This window comes from Copadichromis virginalis, linkage group LG17 (genome assembly GCF_057382275.1).
Source record: "Copadichromis virginalis isolate Kocher_CV1m ecotype Utaka linkage group LG17, C_Virginalis_male_GT1.1, whole genome shotgun sequence".
Lineage (NCBI taxonomy): Eukaryota > Metazoa > Chordata > Actinopteri > Cichliformes > Cichlidae > Copadichromis > Copadichromis virginalis.
The window spans coordinates 10,842,906-10,855,034 of record NC_140634.1 but is presented as its reverse complement, the minus strand read 5'-3'; the positions used below and the strand labels follow the sequence as shown (position 1 = coordinate 10,855,034).

The 12,129-nt window shown below is 41.7% G+C and overlaps 1 long non-coding RNA gene across 1 annotated transcript; it reads left to right on the top strand.

Moving 5' to 3' along the window:
• The first annotated feature begins 11,357 nt into the window (after positions 1–11,357).
• LOC146689019 (uncharacterized) lies at positions 11,358–11,822 on the top strand. Its single transcript, XR_014916176.1, has 2 exons — positions 11,358–11,621; positions 11,748–11,822. It is a non-coding gene; the product is annotated as an uncharacterized LOC146689019 (long non-coding RNA).
• Positions 11,823–12,129: the final 307 nt, after the last annotated feature.

The window sequence follows — 12,129 nt, the reverse complement described above, 5'->3', positions numbered from 1 at the left end:
AAAATTATATAAATGAAACTTGTATGTTTTGGATACTTACTAAAACGATATATGAAAGTAATGAGAAAGTGGCCACTTTCATGAGTAAATCATATAAGTTTTTACTATTTCTTTTCCATATGGGAAAATTCATTTCAAGTTAATAAAGTTGACTTTAGCTGGAGGAGACAAATATATTGCACTGAAAACACAGAATACATAATATAATAATATTATTATATAGAAACATGTTTTTCTATCGATGTAGTGCTTTGATTTATATGTAAGATAAGGTGACAGGTAGGTTAAATACTTGCAACCACTGCCTCTGAAATACGTAAGCGAATGCAGCACGTGCAATAACAAGCACTATAAATACAATCCAATACTGTCAAACAAATTTCTGCATTTTCTTTTCGCGTGATCTGGGTCGACTAAAAGTCACCGTGAGCAATTACTGTAAAAACAACAATCTCTGAAGTAAAGAAAAGAGGAATTCAAAAGGAAAACTCCACAGCAAATTATGTTATCTGTCCGCTGACATAGAAACCGGTCGATGCCGAATGAATCGCGGATCACTGAGCCTGCGTGCGCTTGACTGGTCTTTCCGTGTAGAGTAGGACTTGAGCCAGACAGATGCTTCCAGGTGGAAGCGGACCAGAGGCCAGCGCAGTGTTTCTGGAGCACTGCCACCAAAAGCTCCACCTGAATCAAACTGCATGCTCCAACTACACGGTGCCTCACACAGAAAGACTGCTCTCCAGGACTCCCTGACCACATGGATCAATAATTAACTCAAAATGCCAGAGCATAACTGCAGTGTGTGAAGGCTGGCGATTTATGCATTGTGAACAATCTGATTGGTTCCCATGTGTCAGGAAAGATAAATGGATAGCAGAAAAGTAACTGTATTCTGTCTGAATAGTAATTGCCACACTTGGCTGCTTATCCGCATGTATCACTACCACTGGCATGTCTCCAAGGCTTTCTTTTAAATGCTTACTATGAATCTTTATTTGCAAAAATTAATACAGCTAGTGGCTAAGGTGCACACTCTATCTGTATTCATTTAAAAATTTTGTATTTATTTATCCATTTATTGTTTTACTTTTAGATCGTATGGCGTCATTAATAGTACTATACTTAAGTTGAATTTGAACCATCCACTCATCTGTTTTCATGACCACTTATTCTACTCAGTGGAATGGAGCCTGAGTAAAACAGCTGCGATTAGGGTCGGGCACACCCCGGACAGGTTGCCAGGGCCAACACAGTAAGAAAAACACAAATGTACAGGGCTGCTATTACTTTGGAAAAACAGACAGAAAGGAGGGTTAGTGAAGTTGGGCTACTTTACCGATTCTCAGCTGTTCAGTTACAGTGGGGCAAAAAAGTATTTAGTCAGCCACCGATTGTGCAAGTCCCCCCACCTAAAATGATGACAGAGGTCAGTAATTTGCACCAGAGGTACACTTCAACTGTGAGAGACAGAATGTGAAAAAAAAATCCATGAATCCACATGGTAGGATTTGTAATGAATTTATTCGTAAATCAGGGTGGAAAATAAGTATTTGGTCAATAACAAAAATACAACTCAATACTTTGTAACATAACCTTTGTTGGTAATAACAGAGGTCAAACGTTTACTATAGGTCTTTACCAGGTTTGCACACACAGTAGCTGGTATTTTGGCCCATTCCTCCATGCAGATCTTCTCGAGAGCAGTGATGTTTTGGGGCTGTCGCCGAGCAACACGGACTTTCAACTCCCGCCACAGATTTTCTATGGGGTTGAGGTCTGGAGACTGGCTAGGCCACTCCAGGACTTTCAAATGCTTCTTACGGAGCCACTCCTTTGTTGCCCGGGCGGTGTGTTTTGGATCATTGTCATGTTGGAAGACCCAGCCTCGTCTCATCTTCAAAGTTCTCACTGATGGAAGGAGGTTTTGGCTCAAAATCTCACGATACATGGCCCCATTCATTCTGTCCTTAACACGGATCAGTCGTCCTGTCCCCTTGGCAGAAAAACAGCCCCATAGCATGATGTTTCCACCCCCATGCTTCACAGTAGGTATGGTGTTCTTGGGATGCAACTCAGTATTCGTCTTCCTCCAAACATGACGAGTTGAGTTTATACCAAAAAGTTCTACTTTGGTTTCATCTGACCACATGACATTCTCCCAATCCTCTGCTGTATCATCCATGTGCTCTCTGGCAAACTTCAGACGGGCCTAGACATGCACTGGCTTCAGCAGCGGAACACGTCTGGCACTGCGGGATTTGATTCCCTGCCGTTGTAGTGTGTTACTGATGGTGACCTTTGTTACTTTGGTCCCAGCTCTCTGCAGGTCATTCACCAGGTCCCCCCGTGTGGTTCTGGGATCTTTGCTCACCGTTCTCATGATCATTTTGACCCCACGGGATGAGATCTTGCGTGGAGCCCCAGATCGAGGGAGATTATCAGTGGTCTTGTATGTCTTCCATTTTCTGATGATTGCTCCTACAGTTGATTTTTTCACACCAAGCTGCTTGCCTATTGTAGATTCACTCTTCCCAGTCTGGTTCAGGTCTACAATACTTTTCCTGGTGTCCTTCGAAAGCTCTTTGGTCTTGGCCATGGCGGAGTTTGGAGTCTGACTGTTTGAGGCTGTGGACAGGTGTCTTTTATACAGATGATGAGTTCAAACAGGTGCCATTCATACAGGTAACGAGTGGGGGACAGAAAAGCTTCTTACAGAAGACGTTACAGGTCTGTGAGAGCCAGAGATTTTCCTTGTTTGAGGTGACCAAATACTTATTTTCCACCCTAATTTACGAATAAATTCTTTACAAATCCTACCATGTGAATTCATGGATTTTTTTTTCACATTCTGTCTCTCACAGTTGAAGTGTACCTCTGGTGCAAATTACTGACCTCTGTCATCATTTTAGGTGGGGGAACTTGCACAATCGGTGGCTGACTAAATACTTTTTTGCCCCACTGTACCTGGTGGCTAGATATGAAGTTGTGGTTAGGCTAATATAAACAGAGCAGGGAAGATGGTGGTTAAATTGTTTTCAGCAAACGTTCATGTTAAGGGTCTCTGACGGGCAGAGACAAATGCCTTCCTTTGGCAGAAGAATGGACCAAACTTCAGCCAAAAGATTGTCTGAGATGAGCTAACCACAACACAAGGCTAATCATTAATCCTCTTTAAAATACCTGCTACGAAGTCATGATCCTAAGCTCAAGTTGGCCTGAGTTCAAACATTTGGGGTCTGCATCACCTGAGCCCATGTGCTGTAGCTTAAAGACTTGCTCCACATCAAAAATGCCAATAAAATGTCCAGGAGTCATTATCTGTTGTGCTAAGTGAAGAATTGTGCTATACTATGACAAACTGTATGATATATGTAAATAAATACCACTAGCAGCTACCACTAAATACAACCATAGTGTTATAGATAGTCACACAAGTCTGAGTAGTATAATTTTCCTGTATGGAGCAGCGATTGTAGCTGTTTATAATGTGTTTTTAATTAAACCTTTGAGCTTTTAGCTTTGTTTTGGTCTCCACTTACTTTCAAGAGGAGTTTCTGTCTCTTCAGCTTCCACTACTCCACGAGGGTTCAATGACGTTACCAGAGCTGGACTGAAAATCATGCAAAAAAAAAAAAAAAGTAGCAGCAAAACAAGGCAATTATTTTTTCTGTTTGTCACAACAAGCCAAAGCTTTTTATATTACAAACACTGAGGTTACAAATCTAAAAATATTGATTAGTACAGCTTTGAAATGGAAAATATGAGATAAGCTCAGAGAACAAAAGAGAATTCAGTGTCCTGTAAAAAGCAGGGCTGTGAACGTCACCATCTCACAGCAGAGAGGATTAAGCTAGGTAATTACTGCAGCTGGCTAATTAACTGAACTGTGAAATACTGGAACGCAGCTTTGCCATTTACTTAATTGTCTTAGAACAAAATGGTGTCAGTCTTAGCATCATCTTTTTCACTGAGCACTTGAAAGTTGTTTACCATTTTAAAAACCGCTGCCCATTGTCCTTAGTCTTTGACAAGAGATAATAATAATTTGCTCCAGAATGACACACAGCGAGGACGGAGCGTTATTTTTCTATTCATCCTCACTGACTTCTAAACCTTTTTTTTAAGTGCAAAGAGCAAGGATGCTGTGAGCAGGGAAACAGCATCCTCTCTGTGACGGCATCACTGCGGTTTATGTCAGCGGCATTTTATAATCTGTCTGCTCCAGTTTTGTGATCTCTCATCCTGTCTGGTTGCAGCTGTGAGTGACTGAGGAGAGATCAGGGTCCACATCAAGCCTCTGTTTTGCATGTCTCCCCTACTATGTTTAAGGGTGTGATGATGGGCATTAATAACCTGTTATTAAGCCCTTGCATCCCATGATTCATCCACTAAATAAGCACTTAGCAGAGAATTGCTGTTCTGTGCTCAACTTTTAACTAACGCTGCGTCTGGTTTTGTCGTCCTGCCGCTTTATTCCTATTCATGTTCTTCGGCTTTTTCTTTCTCCTCCTGGTTCCCCTGAGGTTTAGCCCATACTCCCTACCTCTACACGGACTCCTTCACCTTTGCCTCAAACACAAATAAACAGTTGCACTCAAATCCCACTTAAGATTCTGAGCCCAGGCAACCGCTTATTTTCCAGAGAACTGGATCAAATAAGGCCAAGGGCTGCTTGCAGGGAAGGGTCACCCTCAGTTTCAATGCACGGCCTTGAAAACACAACAATTTAAGCGTACTGCATTATTGTGCATGCTAGTATAAGCTGTCCTGACACGTGCTGCAAAAAAAAGAGGGGGAAAAAAAAGAAAAAACCCCAAAAGCAAAACAAAATATCAAGCACACGAGGAGCCAGCGTGCCCTTCGTTTCAAGACCGTATTTTATGAAAAACATCTACAAACTCCTATGGCGTTCTATATAGCCTCTGGAGATGTAGCTTCCATTCACTGACTACTTCTCTCGTTGCTAAAGAAGTATAATAATTGTCCTCTGTTCACTATAATTAGATAGGGAAATGTGCATGTAAGCCTTCTTATTCCTGATGGTTAGTTACCGTCTATTTAATCAAACTCAGACTCTAATTCACCTTTGATGAGTTCTTATGAGTCTAATGCAAAAGCAAATTAAACATGTTCATTCCTTACTTCAATTCCCTATAATGCAATTAGACTCTTTTTACTGAGGATGGTGATATGTCATTAACTTCAGACAGTATGGTGGGCATCAGTTAAGTGCGTGTCTGCAGTCTCACACTGTGGATGCAAACACATTTTTTTTGTGTGACATAAATGAAACTTGATTTGAGCTTTTTTACTCAGGCCTCGGCTTGAGCACTGATTCCTTGTTGAGGTTCAGGGCTGAATACAAAGTTGACAGAACGACTTCAATATGTACGCTTCATTATAGCATTCAGTTACTACGGAGCCCCGCAAGGGACATGGGAGAAAAAAAAATTAAGACAGACTTTTGCGAGATCTTGCAAAACAAACTCGTGAGATCTTGCAAAACTTTTAGTCACATTCTTCGGAGGCTGCCAGCTCGAAGCCGACCGGGAGGTCGAGGCACGATGTGCCGGGAGAGCGGTGTTCCTCCCGGCTGTAGTAGTTTGGCGAGATCTCGCAAAAGTTCATCGTAATTTTTCTCCCATGTCCCTTGCGGGACATTGTGTTTGTTTGGCTAAATATCTTGTCAAATATTATAATCATACATTGAGAGATGAATGGGAAACGAGAAAGGCTGTAGAAGGAAGTTATTGTTGGTTAAAAACATAATCAGCTCCAATCTGCCAACTTGGAACAATGTGGCCACGTTTTTATCAGGGTCAAATTTCCACCAATTGGTAGCAAAATCTCTCTATGACCATAACTGAGTAGTTTACAGCAAAAGTCATAGAAAACCAAGTGAGATGAAGGTAAAGTGATGAATAAATTACTACAAAACTCTATAAAAAAAACTTATCAGAAGGGTATCAGAAGGCAGTTGAGGATATTTTGTGGGCACTCTAAGACATCAGATTTGTTCAAAGCAAGTGGTATTTAGTTTTTTTTCTGTACTTGTTTTCTTTCTTTTTTATTTAATTTTTACGTATTTTCATTTTTCTTCCTTTATGAATAAAGCCTCAGTCACACAGGTGAGTGAGGCTTAGAGACTGGTGACCATTTGGTTGGGACCAGTGCTTCTGTCTGGTGCGTGGTTGCCTGAGGTTGGTGGCAGTTGTTGTGAAATTGACTGCTAAAGCCCCATTCAATCAACCCTAGAGATCAGTTGCGAGCAGTTTATATGAAAGGTGCTTACCTGTCCGCAAACTCTCTGGAAGATGTGACTGTTTCCTTTCAAAGTAAAAGTTGCATATTTTGAAATGTGTTGATGTCAGCAATAAGGCAAAACTATTACTTTGAGGGCGAACAGTCTCCATTTCAGATTTGCATCCTGCTTTTCCATGTACAGCTCAGAGAGACAATGTGAGCATTCATGCTACTGGCAACCACTGCAATCTGCTAGTGATCAAAGCAGTGACAAGGAAGTTTCTGCTACAGCATAATCTTTGCAACCAGTTTTACCTGGAGACAGCCAGCAACAACTCAGCAACAAGAGGCATTTTCCCTAGCAACTGGAGGTTGCAAGGGTATGTGTGGGTCTTGAGGCTCATTTCAGGTCCTAATACTTCAGAAGCTTCTAACAGCAGAGGCTGTTTATCGGCTTGCAAGCTAATTTAGATCTAACATCTTATCTGTGGGGATACTGGCTGTTTGGGGTTAATTAAAAACGTGTACATTCAAAGATGAACCCTTTTGATGTCGTCATCCATTTGCATCTTTCAAAGATTATTTTGAATCACAAAGTCTGAGCTAGTCTACAGTGTGAGACTAGTACGGATGCAGTTACTGTTAATTTCCGACAAGTACCAAATGTTCCTGAGCAAAAGCATATATAAATTTAGCCACTTGTCATTATTTAAGCACAAAACACTGAATAGCACTTTTAAGGCACCACAAAAGCAACACATTTTAAAACCCTTCCTATCAGTGTAGGAAACATTGTATATGGTACACAAACAGTGTACAGACCTAGTTCTCTACTAGTACCAGTGGCCCTCAGACTGGTATTATTAATAGGATTGACTTTGTTGTTTCTTGATAGCATGTGAGACGCTGCACCTCCATCTGGCTAGAAGAAAATCATCAAAGCTTAATCAACCAGATGTAAATGGCCTTTATTTGTATAGCGCTTTACTAGTCCCTAAGGACCCCAAAGCGCTTTACACATCCAGTCATCCACCCATTCACACACACATTCACACACTGGTGATGGCAAGCTACCTTGTAGCCACAGCCACCCTGGGGCGCACTGACAGAGGCGAGGCTGCCGAACACTGGCGCCACTGGGCCCTCTGACCACCACCAGTAGGCAACGGGTGAAGTGTCTTGCCCAAGGACACACTGACCGAGACTGATGTGCATGAAACGGTACAATAAAATATGGGGCCCTCTTGTATTGACTCAGTAGGGGACAGTACTGGTCTACATAAAGGTTTAGAAAGTGGTTTCTGCTGGGATAAACTATTAATTAAATTAATTATTTTGTTTGTGATTGTAACCACTCAATATCCATATTATGACTATCATAAAACATACTACTGCTAATACTAATACATATACTACTTTTGCAGTATCTGCAATATCTAAGAGTTAATGTTTTTGCACAGTGACACTGTTAATCCTCTGACTCTACCTGTCACATTAACAGCAGGTTAAAATAATCAAATTAAAATAGCACTGAATAGCATTCAGTTGTCAAAAACTCTTGGATTGCCTCCAAGATCTCCCTAACACAATGCAATTTTACTTTGATGCACTCTGATGATTCCATTGCACCACCATCATGTTAAAAATGACAATCTGGACAAATGATGATGCTTTCAGCCTCAGCCACACTAGTAGCATTAATATGCTGACATGCTGACTTCATTAACCAGTGATTGTTAAACTGTGTGTTAAAGGCAGACACTAAACTTAGTCCAATGAATGATTTCATGTAGGCCAATTAATCAGGGAGCCTACTTGAAATGACTGATTTAACAGTGGGAGGTAGGAGTGTTACGTTTTGGAACTAGTAACTGAACAAAGGTTGTGTTTCTGTTCCATAAGAGGATAAACTCCACTGACTTTAGTGATTTCCAGCAACAATGTCCATTTGGTATTTGTCATTAAGTATTTGGATTGCTAAGATTATGATTGAAGCAGACATGAAATCCAACTTGTATAAAGGCTAATTTACACTATGGAGCCTGCTCTCAAAAACTGACATAGATGTAACACTGTCTGTGAAACCTGATTGAACAAATAAGTGCTTAAAGTTACAAGTTTAGTGCCATCTTGTGTAAGTAAAGAATGTTACATCAATAGAATGGCTGGTTGGTTACAGCTAATAGACATTATTTAATGTTAACCAACTAATAAGAGAACCGATAACTCAGGCGAAAATAAGGACACTAAAAGTGAAAGTCAGTTTAAGGGGGATCACTTTTGGGCTTTTCCTGACTGCAACAATTAGTTTTATGTTAAGAAACCAAGATGGTGTCCACGTTCACTCTTCTTTCACATTAAGTGGTTCTTTGTTGTTTGGGTAGTTGCACTGGCACTGGAAAATTCACCTGTTAGACATCAATGGTCAATGTATGTGATGAAGGAGAACCCCCGAAAACTGCGAGTAAGAGATGCCTCACTTTTTGGAGACTTGTTTTCTCCCCATGTTATCTCACTGACTTGACTACTTCATATTAGAAGTGAAGAAAAGCAAAGCCCAAATGTAAGTAAAGGAGACTTTAAACTTATAGTCAGAGCTGGATCAGGTGACCCTGAACCCACCCTCAGCTATGAAGCAATAGGTCTGGCCTACTATGGGGTTCCCTGCCTCGACAGATGGCTGCCCATCCATGAGCCTGGTTCTTTCTCTTAAAAGGGAGTTTTCCTTCCCACTGTTGCCAAGTGCTTGCTCATAGGAGGTTTGATTTTTTTTTTTTTTTTTTGGAGGGGGGGGGGGGTTCTGTGTTGCAGAGTCTTACCTTACATTATAAAGTGCATTGAATTGACTGTTATTGTAATTTGGTGCTTGTCACGGACGAGAATGCGGTGGACTCAAGAGCAGACTCAATTTGCTTAGAACTGTGTATAATTTATTGAAAAGAACAAAACGTGAACGGAACTGGGTTTAACAAAAACCATACGCAGAAAACTAAAGGAAATCCGTGGGCGGAGAAACCGGCGTAGAGCACGGGGAGACTTCTAACGGGAACTTCTGTAAACACAGGGGAGAAATGTTACTGAATGGGAAACAAACGAGTAAGGGACAAAGGTACGGAGTGCCAGTGAATAGTCTTGGGCTTACTTGGCGACCCTAGTCATTTAACGGGGAAAAGGCTGCCAGGGGTGTATTCCAAAGAGGGTCAAGAGTGGAGAGTCCGGTCCAGATTTCGAAGAGATGGAGAATACAGACTGAAGGGCAGGCTGAGGAGAAGTGGAGTATATAATCCTCGGGTTCCGAGCAGATGGGAGGACAGGATGGAGACCAAAAACAGCACTACTGGTGAGTGCGATGGGTGGAGAATCACAGATGGTAGCAGGACGAACTGGCGAGGAGTGGCAGGTGTTCCAGATCTACTGGCGTTTAGATCAACTGGCGTTGGTCGAACAGATGTGTGGCAGACTTGCGTTTCAGGAGCTGCTACCGACAAACCAGCAAAAAAACGCCAAATGTGTCACCTGTGACACTTGTGAGGTTATCTCAAACACACTCCGTCAGTCTTGATGCTGTTGAACAACAAAATGTTTAAAAATGTGGCGAGTTCACCTGGTGATATCCTCATGCGCGACGCGATCGCGAAAACAGCAAACAAGTAACACCACGCCGTTGTTGTTCACAGGACACAAAGAGTAAACGATCGGGAGACTCTTGTCGTCGTTATCGTTCCCCTCGCACGGTTTATTTCTCCGAATTCAGCGTTTTTGCTTCACAACTACAGCGTGCTGTTTACTTTGTGCACTAACATGGAGTCGAGTCAACCAGCGCCACCTCTGGCCAAGTGCCACAGCCTACAGCCAGATCAACCTGTGACACACATCTGCACCACGTTTGAATTCGTGTCATGCACATTTGTACCTTTCAATTGTGTCTGTTTGTGCGTCATGCAAATAAACCTTTGAAAAGAATGAAATGATATCATATATTTATTATCAGCCTACATTTGTACAAAATGCCAAATGACATACACATAAGAATCACCATCCTGATATCAATACTTTTGCCCATACGAAAAATGTCGTGAACACACTAATATTTCACCAGTGTTGTAACATCACATGTCGTTAGCGTAGTCTGTCTGTGTCTGCCCTCTGCAAACAAACATGTTAGAGTTGGTTGTGATATACAGTCTGCATAAGTGTGGTCAATCTAATAAACATTTGTAAGGAGATGGCAGTTACTGTGAATGTACAGCAGGTGATTAGTAATAAACAGCCAGACAATGACTCTGACAATCTCATTCAATCTTGCAGATTGCACCTTCTGTGGAAAGTGGTACCACACGGTGTGTGTGGACTTCCCTTGTGCAGAAGGCGACTACAAATGTTGTGGGTGCTAAATAAACAGAAAAAAGTGATCCCTGTTGTCTTTGCTTACTGATTGTTTTTAGTGTTGACAATCCACATTGCTGGCATTGCATCTTTCAACATGTTTGTGGGCAGATTTGGATGTACCAGGGGTAAGTGCAGCCACTCAGCCTCTACTCACTGTGATCATAGCAGCAGGTGCAGATGTGTCACAAGTTAATCTAGTAGTGGGCTATGGTCATGTGTTAGTGGTGGGAACAGTCATATCCACTCACTCTCACTGGCTGTTTATTACTAATCACTGTGTAACTGCTGTGAATTCACAGTAACTGCCGTCTCCTTACAAATGTTCATTAGATTAACCACACTTATACAGACTGTATATAACTCCAGCCATGTTGATGAATTGCCTATATTGGCTGGAAATATTCATTTTCAGGGAAAAGACACAGGCAGACTATGCTAGCGACATGTGATGTTACAACACTAATGAAATATTGATGTGTCATATTTGTCCAAGGTGTATTTCATTGTTATGGAAAAAGAGAATATCAAAATCATGATGACCAATTGGAGTGGTGATTTCTATGACTTTGTGTATATAATTTGGAATTTTGTACAAATGTAGGCCAATAAGGAATATATGATATCATTTCATTCTTTTCAAAGGTTTATTTGCATGACGCACAAACAGACACAATTGAAAGGTACAAATGTGCATGACACGAATTCAAACATGGTGCAGATGTGTGTCACAGGTTGATCTGGCTGTAGGCTGTGGCACTTGGCCAGAGGTGGCGCTGGTTGACTCGACTCCATGTTAGTGCACAAAGCAAACAGCTCGCTGTAGTTGTGAAGCAAAAACGCTGAATTCGGAGAAATAAACCGTGCGAGGGGAACGATGACGACGACAAGAGTCTCCCGATCGTTTACTCTTTGTGTCCTGTGAACAACAACGGCGTGGTGTTACTTGTTTGCTGTTTTCGCGATCGCGTCGCGCATGAGGATATCACCAGGTAAACTCGCCACATTTTTAAGCATTTTGTTGTTCAACAGCATCAAGACTGACGGAGTGTGTTTGAGACAACCTCACAAATGTCACAGATGACACATTTGGCGTTTTTTTGCTGGTTTGTCGGTAGCAGCTCCTGAAACGCAAGACTGACACACATCTGTTCGACCAACGCCAGTTGATCTAAACGCCAGTAGATCTGGAACACAGGCCGTGCTGGCTTAAAAACCCTCTAGGTGGAGCCCCGGAGATTGACAACAGGTGATGAGCTGGCCAACTCCACTCCCAGGGACAAATGACAGGAACCTGGACCACGCCCAACCAGACACTCCCACAGCATATGACAGTGCTACATTAAAAACTTGAATTGAATTGGAATATTACCCAAAAGTCCATCTTAAGTTAACCTGTGTCTATACTGCATAACTCGCACAACTCTCAGGTCCAAATTAAAATATTTATTTCATTCATAAGTTTAAACATACTGTCAGCTGTGCTTTGGGTTTGCTGAT